At 53.6% G+C, this 18,667-nt stretch overlaps 1 protein-coding gene and 1 long non-coding RNA gene across 3 annotated transcripts in view; both read left to right on the forward strand.

The window, feature by feature from the left end:
- The window catches only part of EPHB2 (EPH receptor B2), a 127,592-nt gene that overhangs the window by 57,177 nt on the left and 51,748 nt on the right, over window positions 1-18,667 (forward strand). The gene's annotated exons all lie outside the window — the stretch shown is intronic.
- Window positions 2,045-2,491, forward strand: LOC128818356 (uncharacterized). The gene is made up of 2 exons (XR_008440465.1): window positions 2,045-2,106; window positions 2,228-2,491. It is a non-coding gene; the product is annotated as an uncharacterized LOC128818356 (long non-coding RNA).

Raw genomic sequence — 18,667 nt, forward strand, 5'->3', positions numbered from 1 at the left:
GCATCCATGCAGGTGGGGTCTGGTGTGTGTCAGCCCAGGCTGTGGGAGCCCAGCGTGAGCTTGCAAGGGTGCAGCACCATGACAGAGCTCCATGCCAGCCCAGGGAGATCACTAATGAGCAGGATTCATTAATTAGCCTAGGAGGAGCGGCAGCAGCAGCACTCCTGGTGTCTGGTCTGTGGCCTGGCTGTGTGCAGCAGGGGGGACCAGGGCAGGGCTGGGACCCCAGCAGGGCTGAGATGACAGCCCTGGACACAGACACGTGCAGCCAGGTCCACCAGGAGGGTGGGATGCTTCAGGCAGCTGCTGGGTCCCCACACATCTGGCCCACATCTGGTGCCAAGCTCAAGGTTTGTAGGGGTCCCAGGTATTAAATCTTGCTGGCTGCCTGCATCCTTGGAGTGCGGGTGCGCCCTTCTCTTGTGCCCTGCAGGTGTTTGGCATTGCCCTGGCACTGCTGTATCTGCACCCCGGGGCTGAGGGCCCCATGTCCCCGCTGCCACCCGCCGCCTCTGAACCCCTGGCCGGGTTGTGGCTGCAGCAGCTCTGAGTGCTGGAGCTGCTAGCAGAATGGAAATGTCTTTTGTCAAAGCTTGAGATGCCTCCAACCTCCTTTAATTAAAGACAATTACTGCTTTCAGCCCCTCTTCACAGCTCAGCTGGGTTGTTTGCAAACACACAGCTGCGGGAGGCTTTGTGCCCCTCTCCAAGTCCCGCTTCCCTGGAGACGCACAGAGGTTTCTTTATGATCAGCGTTAGGCTGGCGAGCAGCTGAGGGAGAGGAGGGGGCGTCCCGGGCTCCTGGGGTGGCTCGTGGTGCAGCCTGGAGCAGCCCTGCCTGCTCCTGTCCAGCTTTTTCTGCCAAACCTTCCATCTGGTGGGGACAGCGGCTGCTGCCAGAGGCGTGGAGGGAGCGCGGGGGGGAAAGTGGGAATGGATGTGTTTGGGCTGCCGAGAAAGTGCCTCTTGCCCGGCTGCAGAGCAGACCTGCAGCTCCGAATTCATGCTTTTCAATATCTCTGCTGAGTTAGCCATGACTCTGCATTGCCTTCCTGCAGCAGCTGCCCAAACCTGGGCTTCCTCACCCAAAACGCGCTCAGAAAAAAAAAAATCCGAACCCTCCTGTAAGCAATAACCCCCTTTCTGTGCTTGAATAGCTCAGAGGCAGCCAAATGGAGCTCAACCAAACTTTCCAAAACAGTCAGGGCTGGCAGGAGAACAAGCAGCATCCACTGCAGCCCTCTGGGATGCCGTTTCCAAAAATACGAGCCCGGCGCATGAGGCTGTCTCGGAGCCCTGGCTCTCGCGCAGCCCCTGCCTCGCAGCGGGGCCAGGCCTGAGCGCTGCCAAGGCCGTGGCTTCTCCCTTTCCAGGTGCTAATGGTGTCCTCGGGGACAGGCCGGGGAGGGAGAGGCGGGCGGGGAGGCCTCTGCCTGCCTTGGAAGCGTTTGGTTGTTAAATGTGAATGGTAAGTGCTCAGCCTTGGGGCTCAGGGGAGCCAAGATCCTTTTTGAGCCTCTAACAGCCTGACATTGCTCTGTCTTCTCAAATTCATTTTGCAGCTCTGATTCCCTGGAGAGCACTAATCACTGGGCTGAGCATGAAGGGAAACATACCCCTCAAATGGGAAGCCCAGAAGCTCTTTCCCCTTAACCAGCCTCTCTGTGGACATCTTTCATCTGTTTTGGGGTGGTTTCTTATTGCACAGAAGGCTCTGGGAGGCCAGCAGAGGATTGGAGCAGCCTCCTAGGACAGGTTTAAATGCTCATGCAGGCGCCGTGATTTAGCACAGGGGGTGGGTGGGCAGAGTTAGGCACACAGTGCAGGGGCAAGGACCAGGGCTCCAGAGATCCTGCTCCTGTAGTCATGTCTGAGATGCTGAGGTGACCAGGACACAGTCCACGCTCCATAGTGTGACATCACAGGATGCTGAGGGCCACAGTCTGGTCCATAGTGTGACATCATGGGAAACTGGGGTTCCAGGGACAGAGGTCATGGTTCATAGTGGGACATCATGGGATGCTGGGAGCCTTGGGACACAGTTCACACTCCATAGTGGGACATCATGGGATGCTGGGAGCCTTGGGACACAGTTCACACTCCATAGTGGGACATCATGGGATGCTGGGGTTCCAGGCACAGAGTGCAGGTTCCTCAGTGCAGTCTCTGTAGCGCTGAGGGTCCTGCTGCTCTCCTGAGGAGATGGCATCTCTCTCTTTCCCCGCAGTCTCTCCGTTTGGCAGCCCTGTCCCATTCAGTTCAAGGTGTTGGCATTGTTGACGTGGTTCACCAGGAGCTGTGCGTGGGGCTGGAGCGTGGACGTCCACCAGCTTGTGTCTCCTGGCAAGCTGTTGGCTGCAGCTCTTGGTAGAGAGGGGGTGCCAAGCAGCTGGTCTGGGCAGACCCAGAAACATCCAAGAGGTGTCCAAGGGAGAGGTCCCCATGTGTTGGGCAGGATGTTGTGTGAGGGATAAACATGACCTTTCCAGGAGCACAGTGGTGTTGGTTGGTCTGCAGAGCTCTGTAGTGGCCAGACAGTAGAGAAATAAGGGGTGGATGAGTGATTGATTCCTCCTGTCCCCTGCCATGCTGTTCATATTTCCAGTGCCCAGGGTGCCTGTGGCAGTAAGTTATGCAATTTAATTATTCACCATGTTAAAAAATATGTCCTTGCACACTGTATGAAATTGCAAGCAATCTATTCCCATTCATGTCCCCCATATTCCTGATGGCTTCATATCCCTCCCTGAGTGGCCTCTTTTCACATGGAAGCTCTGGGTTGATTGACTCTCCATATGGAGGCTGCTCTGTGTCCCTGATCATTTTTATCAGCTCCGTCACGCCCTTGTCTCGGGGTGACCGCCGCTGCCAGCATGTTCAAGCCGTGGCTCCACGCATGGCTTAATGACATTCCTGCTCTGCACTGGGTTCCTTTCTTCATAATTCCTTACATTTTCTCTTTTTTTTTGATGATGGATGAGCTTTGAACTGATGTTTTCAGAGCATTATCTCTAGTGCTGCCGAGATCCCCTCCCTGCATGTTAATAGCTAATTTAGTGCCCATCATTGTGTTTGTATAATTAGGGCTCTTTTCCCCCAAGTGCATTCGTTTCCTTTTGTCACTGCTGAATTTCATTTGCTGTGTTCTTGCCCAGTCATTCGGCACCTGGAGATCTTCCTGTCACTCGGTGCCAGTGACTGCAGCCCTGGCAGACCTGGCTGATTTGGGGACACCAGGAGGCTCCCGTGTCACTCGTCACCCCCTGCCCCAGCCCATGGGGTGCTCAGGGCAGCCCCTTGTTCAGCATCATCAGGACTGACATCGTTGGCATCCACCTCGGTCTGTGCCTGTGTGGGGATGCCATCCATGCTTTGTGAAGTGGGGTCACCCTTGGTGAGCCTGATGGATGCCACTGGGAGAGGAGGGGACTGAGGGGACACTCATCACAGTTACAATTTCCTCATGAGGAAGATGAGGAAGAGGAGATGCAGGCACTGATAGCACTGAGGGAACGGCCTGAAGCTGTGTCAGGGGGTTTAGACTGGATATCAGGGAAAGGTTCTTCCCCAGAGGGTGCTGGGCACTGCCCAGGCTCCCCAGGGAATGGGCACAGCCCCGAGGCTGCCAGAGCTCCAGGAGCATTTGGACAACGCTCCCAGGGATGCCCAGGGTGGGATTGTTGGGGTGTCTGTGCAGGACCAGGAGGTTGGCTTCATGATCATTGTGAGTCCATTCCAGCTTAGCATATTCTGTGATTCTCAGGCTGGATGGGGATTTTTGGATGAGTTGACCTCTGTTTCAGATCTCACTCCGTGCTCTTGGGCTGCCAGAGGCTTTTAGCTCGTGTCTCAGGAGGCTCTTTTCCAACTCCTGAGCAGCAGGGTTGGATCATGTGCTGTGTGGAATGGTGGAGGGATGTGGCTGAACTGCTGCTGCTTTGGCTGGAGCTTGGCCCAAGCTGATTTCAGCGCAGTGGAGGGAACCTGGGGAAGGAAACCCAAAAAGGGATCTCAGCACAGCCACAGCTCTGTGTGGGGCCATTAAAAAGGGAAGGAGCCAGGCCTCCACTGATGCTCCCAGGTCCTGTAGGAAGGAATAGCAGCCACAAGATGCAGCTTGAGAAGCTCAGGATGGGCTTTGGAAAAGCAGAGAATTTCCCATAGATGTTGAACATCACCATCCTCAGGGATTTCCAAGGCTTGGCTGCAGACAGCTGCCCTGAGCCCTTAGGACTGAGCCTTTCTGTGAGTTGGAGAGGGGCCTGGAGACCTCAGAGGTGCCTTCCCACCATCCCTACTGGGCTGCCGTGGGTGCTTCTGTGCCAGGACCATGATGCCAACTTTACCTGAGCACCACCTCTGCTCTGGAGGTAGAGCGAGCCCTGGTAGGGTGCTGGGGCCAGGATGAGCTCTTGGGATTACTCCTCAAGTAAAAAGTGGTGAAATGAGGCAAAAAAACTCAAATTGTGCCGAGAGGTTCACACTGGATATTAGGAAAGATTTCATCACTGCAAAGGTTGTCGAACAGGATGAGGCTTCCCAGGACAGTGCTGGTGTGGCACCTGGGAACATGGTTTAAGTGGTGGACATGGCAGTGCTGGGTTGGACTCAATGATCTCAGAGGACTTTTCCAACCTGAACTATTCTGTGATTCTAAATATGATCTTTAGGTGCATGAGGGGACAGAATAGCCCAGCATGGGTCAGCAGTACCCAGACCTGCTGAAACTGGTAGGGAGTGGAAAATCTCTGCTGATAAAACAGTGAGCAGCAAGGGAGGAAGATTGGGAGGTCATGCCAAGCAAGATCTCAGATGAAGAATTTAAATGCAAAATTTGCCTGTCCTGTAGCCTGAGGTCAGAAAAATGCCTCCAGATGAGCAGAAATGCCTCCAGGGGAGCAGAGCACCCTGCTCTGCAAGGTTCAGTGGGATATGAAAAATAAACTTGCAGGATGCTGCAGGGAAACACAAATTGGTTCCAAGAGCCATGGAAAATGCCCTTCCATTGGGGACTGAAAAGCTCAGGAGCTCGGTGACTTCTCATAATGAAGATTAGGTGAGATTATTACCAAGAGGAAAGCCCAGCCTCTAAAGGGCTTTTGATCTGCCAAAGGAAGGGATAACAAGAACTGGTAGGGTTAAACTGAAGCTAAGCAAATAAAAAAAATTAGGCATGTGTTTCTAAGTGATTAACCACTAGAGCAAGCTAATGAGATGAGGGACTTCTCCACATTTTGGAGCATGTCATACAAGATGGTTCATTGCTTGGTGTTGGGCTTTAGCTGAGGACCAGCCATCAGGGTATCAAAGAGCACCTGGATGAGGGGCGGGACCCTGAACCCCAAATCTGTTCAAGGCAGGGGAGGGCCCAGCCCCAGGGGTGCTGAGAAGACCCAGCAGTGCCTGTGAGAGCGTGGGCAGTGTCCTCTCTGCCCTGGTCCTGCTGGCAGCACCCACTGAGGGGGCTTTTGTGCAGATACTGCCAACAGCCCCTCCCATGCCTCCCCATCGCGTTGACATCGCAGGCACTGGGCTGCCCAGCTGGTGATACTGGTGGAGAAGGAGGGAGGAGTCCATAAACAGCTGTGACAACCTTGGCAGCAATGGTTCCTGCCTCTGGTGTCAGCGTGGAGAGATGCCCCCTCCACTGCCTTCTGGGCTGCAGGAGGGCCTGAGGACAGCAAGTGCATCCTTCCCATCATGGACTGGTTTGGCTTGGAAGGGACCTTAAGGCTCATCTCGTTCCTTGCCCTGGTGCCATCTGCAATGCAGACCCACAGCAACATCCCGGGACAGCCCTTGCTTTCCCCCAGCCCTGCTGCTGCATCCCTGTCCTCACTCCAGCCAACCCCACCACCATTCTCCATGTCCCATCCGGCACCCAGGGCCTGGCAGGGTGGGATGGGGCAGAGGCCGAAGGCTCCTGCGAGCGCCAGGCGCCTCCTGTCACACGTGCTGCCCGGTGACAGTCCAGCCTGGCCCCTCGGGACGCTGCAGCTCCAGCGGCTCAGCGCCCGCCCCGGGAGCCCCGGGCTCAGCAGGGCTGAGAGCTCTGCTCCTGACCCTGCCCTGCCCAGGGAAGAGCAGCAGCACTGGGCTGATTTGCCTTCATTAACCAGATTAGCTGCTTTAATCTGCTGGAAGTGAGAGTTGCTCAGTCCCGCCTGGGAGCACGGGGGATGGATGGATGGATGGATGGATGGATGGATGGATGGATGGATGGATGGATGGATGGATGTCAGCGGGAGCGGGGTGGAGGCAGCAGGGAGCCTCTGCCTGCTGCTCTCACTGCTTCCCCTTGCGGGGACAGATTTACCCCTTCTCCTCCCACCCTTTCTCCACCCCTTTCCTTTGTGCAGATGAAAAAGCATTCGAGGGATTATGCTGTTCCAGTGCTGTCCCCCCATGGATTCCCTCATGGATAGATCCCAAGCCTGAATGTTCGACCACCCTCAGCTTTTCTGCATCAGAGAAATGGTGTGGGGTAATGGGTCAAATCCCTCCCTTGTTGGGTCAATTATTTCAATCTCCACATCAAAAAAAATGCCCTTTTTTGCCCAGCTGGGTCTGTGGTCAGCAGGGTGGTGCCCTCAGGGCAGCATAGGTGCCTGCACATGCAGGAAATGTTCCCCAGCTGGGCAGGACCCCATGCTAGGACCAGGAGCTCTGTGCTTTAAGTTTGTCCCCAACTGGGGACAGGCGTGTTTATCACCACTTTACAAACCACTGGTGGACCAAGTGTGCTCCATCCTGGAGGATGAAGGCTGCTCTCTACATCTATCTCCAGACAGAAATCACCTCTCCAGATAAAAATCACCTTTCCTGTATGTTTCATTGCTGTTCCCCTGTTTCCTCTCCAGAGAGGGGAGCAGGATTGCCCAGGACTGATCCCAATCCACTTTGGGTTATGGAATACCCTTGAAGGATATGAATTCCTGCCCACCAAAAGTGAAGGTTACAGTTTCCAAACTGGGAATATGGTTAAAAAGGAAAGCCTGGGAACAATGTGAATGTGTCTTGGGTTTGAGATTTGTCTTTCCCTTGTGCCATCTGTGGTTTTTCTGGAGGAAGCCAGTGATGAATGGAAGGTGTTCCTGCCCATGGTAGGGGAGTTGGAATCTTTAAGGTTCCTTCCAACCCAACCCATCCTGTGTTTCCTGTGGCTTTAAGGGATGCAAGGAGTCAGGGGCAAAGCTGGGATGCAAAAGCCAAATACCAGCCCTGAGCTCCAACCCTCCACTCTCTGCCCCTGCTCTGCATCACTGCTTTTCATTTCTTGGAGCACTCCAGCTCTTTTTTGCCCAAGGAGAAAAGGATCATGCAAATGATTTGCCCCAGGGGATTCCTGGAAGCTGTTTAAGCCAGCAAATGCTGCCTTCTCCCCAGCTGTGCCAGGCAACTCCATGTGCTCATGAATTTCCCCTCCCCTAAGTGCAGGAAGGGGCTGACAGATGTTAACACACGATCAGTGTCTCAGGAGAGAGGAATTAAAGCCACACTGGACCCTTCGAAGACACACATTAGTGTCAGAAATTTCTAATCAATCAGCTGGGAGCCTCCTGGGGTCAGAAGCCTCTTTGAAATTCAAACGGAGAATGGCTCCTAATGGGTTTTATTTTGATTGCTATAAATTGATTAGCGTTAAGATAAACAAGTTTTGTTTCTTTCTGAAAGCTCTAAATATGCTCTGGGGGAGGTGGAGCAGTGGAGTTTGATTGCTTCCCATTAGGACCCTCTTGGCTCCTACCCATCACCAGTTTGCACAGCCACAGGAGACACCTTTTTCCTCCAGAGCTGGCTAAAACACAGAATCACAGCATGGTTTGGGTTGGAAAAGACCTTAAATCTCATCTTGTTCCCCTCACTGCCATGGGCAGGGACACCCTCCAGTAGCCTGGGGTGCTGATGTTGGATGCATCATCCAAAGAGATTCTCGTGGTGCTGGAGTAGGATACAGGTTAGAGAAGGTGTGAGCACCCTCCTGCGTTTTTCAATATGAGATGTGAAGGTGTAGCTTGGTTCTGGGTGTGTGGTGGGGAATGTGGCTGTATTTGAGGGATGTGCAAGGTGTGGGGGCTGGTATATAGCCCAGCAGCTGGAGTGTCTTTGGGAGATGCTCCATTGCAGCTGCATTTCCTCTGGGTGACAGCTCAGCACTCAACACTGTGACTGTCATGGCACAGGAGCACTCTTGTGTCCCCATAACCCTGCTGGGGGCTGTGGGGGGCAGGCAGGCCCTGTGTCTGGGTGATACCAGGCAGCCAAAGAGCGCACAGGGGGCTGAAGTCAGTAGGCTGGGGGTGCAGTGCTGTGCATGGTACCCATGGCTCATGCTGCACTGTGAGTGGGAGCAGGCTGAGAGCTACTGTGGGCTCCCTCAGCCCCTGTGTGAGCTCCCATCAGCCTCTGTTATCCCTACAACCTGTGTGTATCCCTACAACCTGTGCATTATCCCTACAGCCTGTGTGTGTTATCCCTACACCCCTGTGTGTGTTATCCCTACAACCTGTGTGTATCCCTACACCCCTGTGTGTGTTATCCCTACACCCCTGTGTGTGTTATCCTTACACCCCTGTGTGTTATCCCTACAACCTGTGTGTATCCCTACACCCCTGTGTGTGTTATCCTTACACCCCTGTGTGTTATCCCTACAACCTGTGTGTATCCCTACACCCCTGTGTGTGTTATCCCTACAACCTGTGTGTTATCCCTACACCCCTGTGTGTGTTATCCCTACAACCTGTGTGTGTTATCCCTACAGCCTGTGTGTGTTATCCCTACACCCCAGTATGTGTGTTATCCCTACAACCTGTGTGTGATCCCTACACCCCTGTGTATCTCTACAACCTCTGCTCCCTACACTGTGTGCTCTCTCTTTACCCCTGTCTGTGCTCCCTACAGTCTGTGTGTGCTTCCCATAACCTGTCTGTGCTTCCTGCTACTCCTGTGTGCACCCCATAGAGCCCTGCTGTGCCCCATAGAGCCCTGCTGTGCCCACACAGCCCTACTGTGCCCCACACAGCCCTGCTGTGCCCCATACAGTCACTGTGAGGGCTCTGTACAACCATGTATGGCGTTCCTACAACCACATGTAGAGTCCTTACAACTGTGTGTAGAGTTCCTACAACCATGTGCAGAGTCCTCACAACCATGTGTGGAGTTCCCACAAGCTCATATGGAGTTCCTGCAGTGTGTGCTCTCTGCAGCTCCCTGTAACCTGTTGTGTCCCCTGGAAACCTCTGCCTGCTTCGAGCTCTGTGTTTAGATTCCTCCAGCCCTCGTGTGCTCCACACATCCCGTGTGTTCTGCCAGCAGTTGCTGTGCATGTGCTGTGTAGCAGCCTGTACCCAGGCTGTACTCCCTGGAGCACCAGCTGTGCTCCCTGCAGTCCTGAGTGTTATCCCTACCAAGGATCTCTGTGGTTTTCCAATCTCCTTCAGCCTTTCTCTTTGTGTCTCAGCTCTGGCCACAATGGTGGGATGGGAGCATGTCCAGGGAAGAAAATGGAGTGAGGAAAGGTCTGGAGCTACAGGAGCAGCTGAGGGAGCTGGGAAAGGGGCTCAGCCTGGAGAAAAGGAGGCTCAGGGGGGACCTTCTCATGCTGCACAACTCCTGACAGGAGGGGACAGCTGGGGGAGATTGGGCTCTGCTCCCAGGGAATGTTTCCTCTTCCCAGGAGGAGAGGAAATTGCCTCAAACTGCTCTGGGGGAAATTCAGACTGGATATTGGAAAAATTCCTTCATGATAAGGGTGATCATGCATTGCCATAGGCAATCCAGGGCAGTGATGGAGTCACCACCCCTGGAAGTGTTCAAAAACGGTGTGGATGTGGCACCTGGGGACCTGGGTTAGTGGTGGACATGGCAGATCTAGGTTGACAGTTGAATCAATGATCTTAGAGGGCTTTTCCAACCTGAACAATTCCATAATTCTATCTCCTAGTACCTTTTCAAGGTTTAGGATGAGGAGAAACAAGAGTCTGTCCATCTTGTGGAAGTCAGTGGGTGCCAGTTTTAGGGACTGCTGTGGGTGGGTGCTGGCCACCACTCGGCTTTCTGACATTGGCACAGGGGATGGTGTCCATGAGGGACACGGCCACTGCTCACAGGGGTACTGGGGTGTCCTGCTGTGCATGGTGGTGAGGGGGGGACCTCCTGGCCATGGGGCACAGCGTGGGGACAGCACATTGGTGGCTGTGTCTCTGTGCTGGCTGGGGGTGAGGGTCTCTCTGTTGATGGTGGTGAGGGTCTCAGTGGTGAGGGTGACACTGTTGTTGGTGACAGTGTCTCTGCAGGGAGGTGACAAGGCAGGACGTGCCCCTGGAGGAGGTGACCCAGTGATCCCATGTGCTCTGCTGCATGTGAAGCCCAGGAGATCAGCAGTTCATATTTCTGTACTGAGCAGGGAGCTGACATTAATGAACAGCTAATTAACATCACAGGGCTTGATGGTTGCAGTGTCAGCGTCCCTAATTAGTCTCGCACTAATCTACTTTAATTAACTGTCCCTGTCGTGGTTTTAATTTAATTTTCAGCTCTAGACCAGCGAGAGCAGTCTTGGGAGCATCTGGGTTACAGTACCATGGCACTGCTTGTGCTGGGATGGACTGGAGGGCAGTGGTGGCCAGCACAGGAGCCCTGCTGTGTTCTGTGTGCTGCTGCTTGCCAGGATGAGCAGTGCCCAGGGCACAGCCCCAGCCCAGCGTGTGCCCCCCAGACAGGCTGTGTGGGTTGGACCAGGGCCCGTGGCCAGGCTGAGGGACACACCATGAGCTGCCTGCAGCCCTCTCCTGCTGCTGGTTTGTGCATGCAGCCTGTTCCATGGTGTATCCTGCCTCTGGGGCACGGGGAGAGGCAGGGGTTCCCTGGAACAGCTGTGCCTGCTTGGATTTGCTTCTCATTGCCTGGAGGGACCAGTCAGAGAATCACAGAGTGGTTTGGGTTGGAAGGGACCTTTAAAGCCCATCCCATTCCATCCCCTGCCATGGGCAGGGACACCTTCCTGATCTAAACCTCATTTGAACACGTCCAGGGAAGGTGAATCCACCACTGCCCAGGGCAGCCTGGTCCAATACCCTTTCCGTGACGGAATTTTTCCCAATCTCCAATCGAAACCTTCCTTGGCATGACTTGATGCCATTTCCTCTTGTCCCATCACTTGTTACTGGGAGAAGAGTCCAACCCCTACCTTACAACCACCTCCTTACAAGCAGCTGTTGAGAGCAGTGAGGTCCTCCCCTAGTAATAAGGCAATTCCTTGTTCACATCCCTGCACTGCAGCACGTTCCTGCTGGGATGAAGGATGAGGATGTGTCAGGTCAGGTAGTTTCAGGGGTTTGCACTCTGCTGGTGAGGATTACAGCAGGAGAGGGCTGGGATATGCATCCCGTGCTCCAGCCTGGCTCTGCTCTCCTCTCTCTGTTCCAGTCCATCCTTCATCAATCAGAGCTCAAATCTTCCCAAACAGGAGTGTCTCCCCACGGGACCTTCTCAGGGCTGGGTTAATCTGTACGAGCAAGTGGGGCCTTGCAAACAGAGCTGGCGCTTGGCACCATCCCAGGGAGCTGCGCAGTGCTGGGCTGGGCTTGCCCATCTGGATTAGTGGGGCTCTGCCATCTGTCCTGCTCCCAGCTCCTCCTGGAACTGCTCCAGGAGCCTTGTGCTTTGAAGAAAACCCTTCTCCAACCACAGCCCCTTTTCCAAATATCCCAGCTGCTTCCCACTGCGGCAGCGTGGATGCCTTCCCCTTCCCCTCTGCAGACAGAGGAAATCCTGGTGTCAGCCCCAGACGTGCCATGGGCTCTGGGAGTGGCTAACCTTGGGAAAGGCAGTGAAGGTCCCTGGAGAGCGACTGCTGGGACCCCTCTTAGCCAAGTGAGCCTGATGCTTGGGCTGTCTGAGGATTAAGAGGCCCAAGTCTCTGTGTTTTCACAGGGCTGCAGAGGGAATTGTTGGTTGTGCCACGCTGCCTGTGCAAGTTCTCATGTCACATCCAGGCCTGACCCAAGGTGTTGGGCACTCTCTGCCTTCAAAGGATCCCAGAATGGTTTGGGTAGGAAAGGACCTTAAAGCTCATTTCATTCAAACCCCTGCTGTGGGCTGGGACACCTTCCTTCCACTGTCCCAGGCTGCTCCAAGCCCCATCCAGCCTGGCCTTGGGCACTGCCAGGGATCCAGGGGCAGCCACAGCTGCTCTGGGCACCCTGTGCCAGGGCTTCCCTACCTCACAGGGAACAATTCTTTCCCACTATTCCATCCATCCCTGCCCTCTGGCAGTGGAAGTCATTCCCTGTGTCCTGTCCCTCCATCCCTTGTCCCCAGTCCCTCTCCAGCTCTCCTGGGGTCCCTTTAGGCACTGGAAGGGGGTCTAAGGTCTCCCCAGAGCCTTCTCTTTTCTGAGTGAACCCCCCCAGTTCTCTCAGCCTGGCTCCAGAGCAGAGGGGCTCCAGCCCTTGGACTTACTCCAGAAGCTCCACATCCTTCCTGTGTGGGGGACTCCAGGGCCAGAGGCAGCATTTAGTGGGGGTCTCACCAGAGCAGAGTAGAGGGTCCTCTCCATCTGAGATCAATTGCTCAGCTCCATGCTGGGCTCTCACACTCAGCAGGGTCTCTGCAGCCCCCATGCTGTTTCCCACCCTGCTTTCTCTGTGACACACAATGCCAAGCACCATGTTGTGCAGAATGTGACTGGGAGGATGCTCCGAGTGTCTGAGTCTACTCTGAGCCAAACAACACCAAGAAAATGTATCAGGGGACTTTACTTCAAGTCACTTGTTCTACTTTTCATCCCTGGCAGCGGTGCCATCAGCTTGGCCAGGAGAGCTGAGCACCCCTGCCCTTGGAGGTCCTTTGGCATGGGATGATCCATGATCCATGTGTCTGCTTCCCCGCAGTGGCCTCACAAGGCCGGATTTCATCAACACCAGCAGCCACATCACAGAGTTTCCTTGGCTGAGCCTTAAAGCTCTTGGGTCCCAGTTATCTAATCCTGCTCTGGGAGCCCATAGCTGATATTCCTCCTACTTCAGGAGGAATGGAAAATTTTAGGGAAGTGTTGGTTATGAAAGAATCCCTCTCTATGCACACACTACATGATTAAAAATCCCTTCCCTTCTGTGGCACAGTGGATGATTTTCCCATATTTTGTGGACAGGCCCATCTCTTGACTGTGGCTTCATTTTTCTTGTGTTCTTGATTTCCGTCTTGTTGCTGTTAATCTTAAGGGCCCTGTTCTTTCCACTGCTTTTACCAACTGCCGTATTTTCTGCTGACTAATTTAAAGCCACTGCTACCAGTTCATGACTTTTTAAGATGCATTTTTACTCCTTCACTGTCATTTTTGGTTCAGAATTAATTTTTATTATAAAAATATGAATTGCCTTTTTCCTGGGGGCAGCAGCAACTTCATTTGAGGTTATTTTGGTTATTATTCACAGTGGTTAATTTGTACTCTCTGTCCTTGATGGCCTTGTTGGCATCTCTGGGAACCTGTTCCGTGCTCATGCCGGGGCTGGCAGCCAGCCCTCGAGCGCAGTGGGAGAGCCCTGGAAATCTGGGAAGCAGGGAAGACCGTGATTTACAGAGAGTTACTTCTAAATGCACAGAGGCAGGGGCTGGTTCAACCTTCACACAGCTGACATGAGCCAGCATCTCCCAACCTTCTCTTTAAGTGACCTCACATCTTTTCCAGCTCAAGTTCCTTGCACTGCCTTCCAGTGGGAGTAGAAAAGTCTGGGGGTTTGGAAGTATGAAATCTGGTGGAAGAAAGCTTTCAGATGTGGAAGGTGCATTTTGATGGATGCAGGCAAAACCCACCCAAATAATGGAAATTATGAGCTGTTGAAAATTGCCTCTTCCCATCTGTTTTCTGGCATGCTTGGCTCTCAGATCCCTCCATTAAGCACTGCTCCTGATGGATTTAGAGAGATAATTATTTGCTGATGTTTTTCCCTCATCAGAGCATCCTTTTAGAGAAAGTTATCAGTGGAATGGGGGCCTGGGGACCGAGGGCTCAGCCTCCTCCCTCTGATGTTGATCCCTCACAGCCCTCAATGCTGCACGAGCACTACAGCCCAATGACACATGGAGTGCACAGGGAATGTAGACAGTGGGAATTGCTCCTGGGTGTTTGTTCAGCCATGAATTGTGGCAGTCATTACACTCATGCAACACAGGGAGGCTTTATAAAAGATTTCCTAGGAAATAATATCTAAAATCCCTACTTTAGCTTTCCTTACATGCACGTCCCTGGCACAGGGTGATTTTGACATGGCCACACTGGTGGTTCTCATGTGCTGGATGGTTCAAGCTGTTCTTTGGGAAGAATTGCAGTTGACAGTGGTTTTCTCAGACTTCATTGTGCAGCCCCACATCGTATTTCCTGTTTTCTGTCAAAAATTCATCTGCTGATTACACCGATTTGTCTTCCTTCCATGGACTTCCTTGGTCAAGGGGTTAGAGCACAAGTCTCATGAGGAGAGGCTGAGGGAGCTGGCAGGGCTCAGCCTGGAGAAAAGAAGGCTCAGGGGAGACCTTCTCACCCTGCACAGCTCCTGACAGGAGGGAGCAGCCAGGTGGGGATTGGGCTCTGCTCCCAGGGAATGAGGGACAGGACAAGGGGAAATGGCCTCAAGCTGTGCCAGGGGAGGTTTACATTGGATACTAGGGAAAAATTCTTTACAGAAAGGATGATCAGACATTGGTACAGGCTGCCCAGGGTAGTGGTGGAACCACCAATCCCTGAAATTGTTCAGTGAATCCGTGGATGTGGTACTTGGTGGTGGCCCTGGCGGTGCTGGGTTGACACTTGGACTCGAGGATCTCAGAAGGCTTTTCCAGCCTTAATGATCCCAGTCATGAGGGGCCTGTTTCAGTGGAGCCCCAGCTCTCTTAGCAGGTCAGGTGCCTGCAGACACAGTGATTTTGGGTAATCCTTACAGTTCACTTTGTAAGAACAAACACTGTTCCAATTTCAGCTCGCTGCCGGATGGAGCTACTGCAGCTCAGGTTGCTGGGGAAGCCCTGAAAACGTCTGAGCACCAGAAGTGAGGCTGTTGGGACGTGAGGGAATCCAAGGTGGCAGGGCCAGATGGAGTTGTGGAGCAGAGCTGGAGTCACAGGCTGGCACTGCAGCCGTGGTGATGACAGCACTGAGGAGCTCCGCTGTGGGGAAGGGGACCTCTCTTCAACTGGGATTGGTTTAGCAAAGAGAAAAGTGAATTTTTTCCCAGTCTGCTCCTACAAACAATTCCTGGACCTTGAGAAGTGGAAGCTCAATTGGTTGTAGGCAGCTGGAGCGACAGAAAAGCAGCTCAGTTCCCAGGGAGTGGCTGTGACCATCTCTGAGGATATGGATCCCTGTGCTTCTAGTCCTCCTTCCAGTACTTGACCTCCCTCATGGTGAAAAATATTCTTGTGTCAAGCTGGAATTTACCATGTGCCAGCTAGACTCTTGCCCTCCTCCTGAGGTCTGGCTCCACCTTCCTTTCACCCTGCAGGCAGCAGCGAGGTCTCTCCTTTGCCTTCTCTTTTCCAGGCTCACATCCATCCTCAGCCTCTCCTTGCCCACCATGAGCTCCAGCATCCTGGTGGCCTTTCCTGGAGTCCTTTCTTGTACTGGGGAGCCCAGACTGGAACAGCTCTTCAGTGCCAGTGCACTTGGGAGCTTTTTTTGAGGAAGGCTGGTTCTCCTTGAGTTTTGCCTTTTCCTGGCCTCCTTCAGGGCATTTTGGGAAGCACAGATGGACAGTGTGTGCCCTTCCCAGGCCGTGCTGCCTTCCCACAGCTTCTCTACTCACTGCAGGCCAGGAAGGAAAGGTTCTCTGCAGCTCCCCCAGTGACTTAACCCACCATAATGCCCATTTTTAATCACTCTTCTGCCAGTTCCACTCAGCACCGAGGGCTGACACAGAGCAGTGTTGTCATCTGGAAAGTGGCTGCTGGCACCAAACCAACTGGCACTTCGAACTTGTCCCAACCGGGTGCTCTTAGCATTCAAGTGTGATGATTAAACATGTCCACTTCCATTCCAAGGGTTCCTGGCCATCCCCAGCTCCATCTGGAAAAGCTGTTGTGCCCTGGGAAGGGCACCTAGAGGGGGTCTGCAGGGCACTGCTGGAGATGGGGAGGGGAGCGTGGGGTGGGAGGGCTGCTGGTGCTGGGGGAAGCCAAGGCAGAGCAGTTTGGGGATAGTGCCATTGGCTGCACGCTGGAGTGGGACTGCTGGGGCAGGTGGGGATTCCTTCAGAGACCCCATCTCAGGCTCTGAAACTGCTCCTCCAGCATCTGAGACGAGGGAGTGAAGATAAGACAGGTACAAACGTTGAGCAACCCCAGATGCACTTGGAGTACCTGGAGGGGGAGGCACAGATGTGTCCCGGGTCTGGTCCTGGCTCTGCTCACACCTGGGAGTGTGCAGACACTTGAAGGGCTCTTGTCCAGGAAAAGCTCCCTTTTTGCTTTCCTGTTTCCTTTAGTATTAAAGTCGTTCTCCTTGGGCTGGAATCATGGAATGTTTGTCAAGTTTACGAGGGCTTTTAGAGAGGCTTTTAGAAAGAACATCCTATCCCTTCTTTTATAGGGCTGAGATAAGATTATCTTTGTTTTAACACCAATTAAAGCAGGAAGGGTTTATAGGATTAGGGGTTTTCCATCAGTGCAGCTTTGATGTCACCACTTGCCTGCTTGGTTTGTTCCTTTCCCTGCATTAAATCCTTGGGAAGTGTTCCTGTGATGGTTAACATCACCTCCCTCCCGAGGCACAGCTCTCCCCAGCAGAAGCTTTGGGAAACAATTAAACAAGACCAAACAAAGTAACAAAATATGAAGATCCTAAATTCTTCAGGGGACCTCTTGGAGAAAGCTGGCTCAGAATAGTCACTGCATGAGTCTGCAGTGCTTCAGTGTTTACATCAAGAGAAAAGGGATGTGCTGCTGGCCTGAGCAGCATGTTTAAAGTAAGAATATAAAATTGTAGACTCCCAGAATGGTTTGGGTTGGAAAGGACCTTAAAGCCCATCCCATTCCACCTCTGCCATGGGCAGGGACACCTTCCACTGTCCCAGGCTGCTCCAAGCCCTGTCCAACCTGGCCTTGGACACTGCCAGGGATCCAGGGGCAGCCACAGCTTCTCTAGACACCCTGTGCCAGGGCCTGCCCACCCTCACAGCCAGGAATTCCTTCCCAATATCCCACCCATCCCTGCCCTCTGGCAGTGGGAAGCTATTCCCTGTGTCCTGTCCCTCCATCCCTTGTCCCAAGTCCCTCTCCAGCCCTCCTAAAGGTAATCTCCTGATTACCTTTGGGCACTGGAAGGGGCTCTGAGGTCTCCCTGGAGCCTTCTCTTGTCAAGGTGAGCACCCCCAGCTCTCCCAGCCTGGCTCTGGAGGGGCTCCAGCCCTCAGAGCTTTTCTTAGTCTTTCTCTGGACTCAGTCCAGCAGCTGCATGTCCTTCCTGTGCTGGGACCCCAGAGATGAAAGCAGTGTCCCAGCACTCCCCTGCTCCATGCAAGTGACCCCAGGGCTCCCAGGCAATGCTGCTGTCCAGCCCCTGGAGCTCTGGTTCCTTCTGTGTGAGCCAAGCTTCCTGGACAAGGTTTAGAGGTTGACACTGTGCAGGCCCTGGCAGTGTCCTGCTCCCCCCATGCCTGGCGCTGGGGCTGCTCCTGGGCCAGCATCACCTGGCATTCCTGGGGTGGGGAATGTCCTGCTTCAGGAGAGCACTGAGCTACTGAGCTTGGCCTTGAAGCAACTACATCCTGGGCTGCTCTTCAGGTGTCTGCACGAGCCAGGAGTTTGAAGGCATCTGCTGCCCCCAGCACTGTGCTCCTGAGCTCTGAACTCACTCCCTGGTTTCAGCTTCCCACAGAGGTTTCTGGAAGTGTGCAGTGAGCTGAGCCTCTGGGCTGCAGCCACTCCTGGTCTACAGTGGCGTGATGGACATGCAGATCCATGTCTCCTGGGGACAGAACCAGAGAATCATGAAATCATTACGGTTGGAAAAGCTCGCTAAGATTGAATCCAATCATTAAGCCAGCACTGCCAGGGCCACCACTAACCCATGTCCCCAGCTGCCACACTCACGTGTTTTTTGAGCACTTCCAAGGATCGTGACTCCACCACTGCACTGGGCAGCCTATGCCAATACCTGACCATGCTTTCCATGACAAAATTTTCCTTAATATTCAATCTAAACCTCCTCTGGTACAATTTGAAGCTATTTCCTCTTCCTTTTTTGCTTGTTTCCTGGGAGAGAAGACTGACCCCAAACAGGGACAGGGAAGTCCTCTCCCCTTGTGTGTGGATGGCCCTGACAGGATAAATGATGGATTATGGTCTTCTCCATCTGTACTCTGAGGATGTTGGCGACATCCCAGTCCCACATGTTCAGGCAGGGACAGAAAACTTTACATTTCTCTTTAAGAACCGTGACAGGCTGGGGAGGCTGAACCAGGCTGACCGGGCAGGTGAGAAATTCCAGGCATTTCTCTCTGACAGCGAATCCCATCAGCACTGATGGATGTGCCCTTCCCCCAGCATGACTGGGGACTTGCAGGTGTGTTGCCCACAGGTGTGCTGGGCTCGCCAGATGCCTGAACTTGGGAGCAGTGCTGGAAGGGAGGTGACCTTGTGAACCCTGGGAACCTGCAGGAGGGAATTTCCTGGGAAG

This window comes from Vidua macroura, chromosome 23, assembly GCF_024509145.1.
Source record: "Vidua macroura isolate BioBank_ID:100142 chromosome 23, ASM2450914v1, whole genome shotgun sequence".
NCBI classification, from domain to species: Eukaryota; Metazoa; Chordata; class Aves; order Passeriformes; family Viduidae; genus Vidua; species Vidua macroura.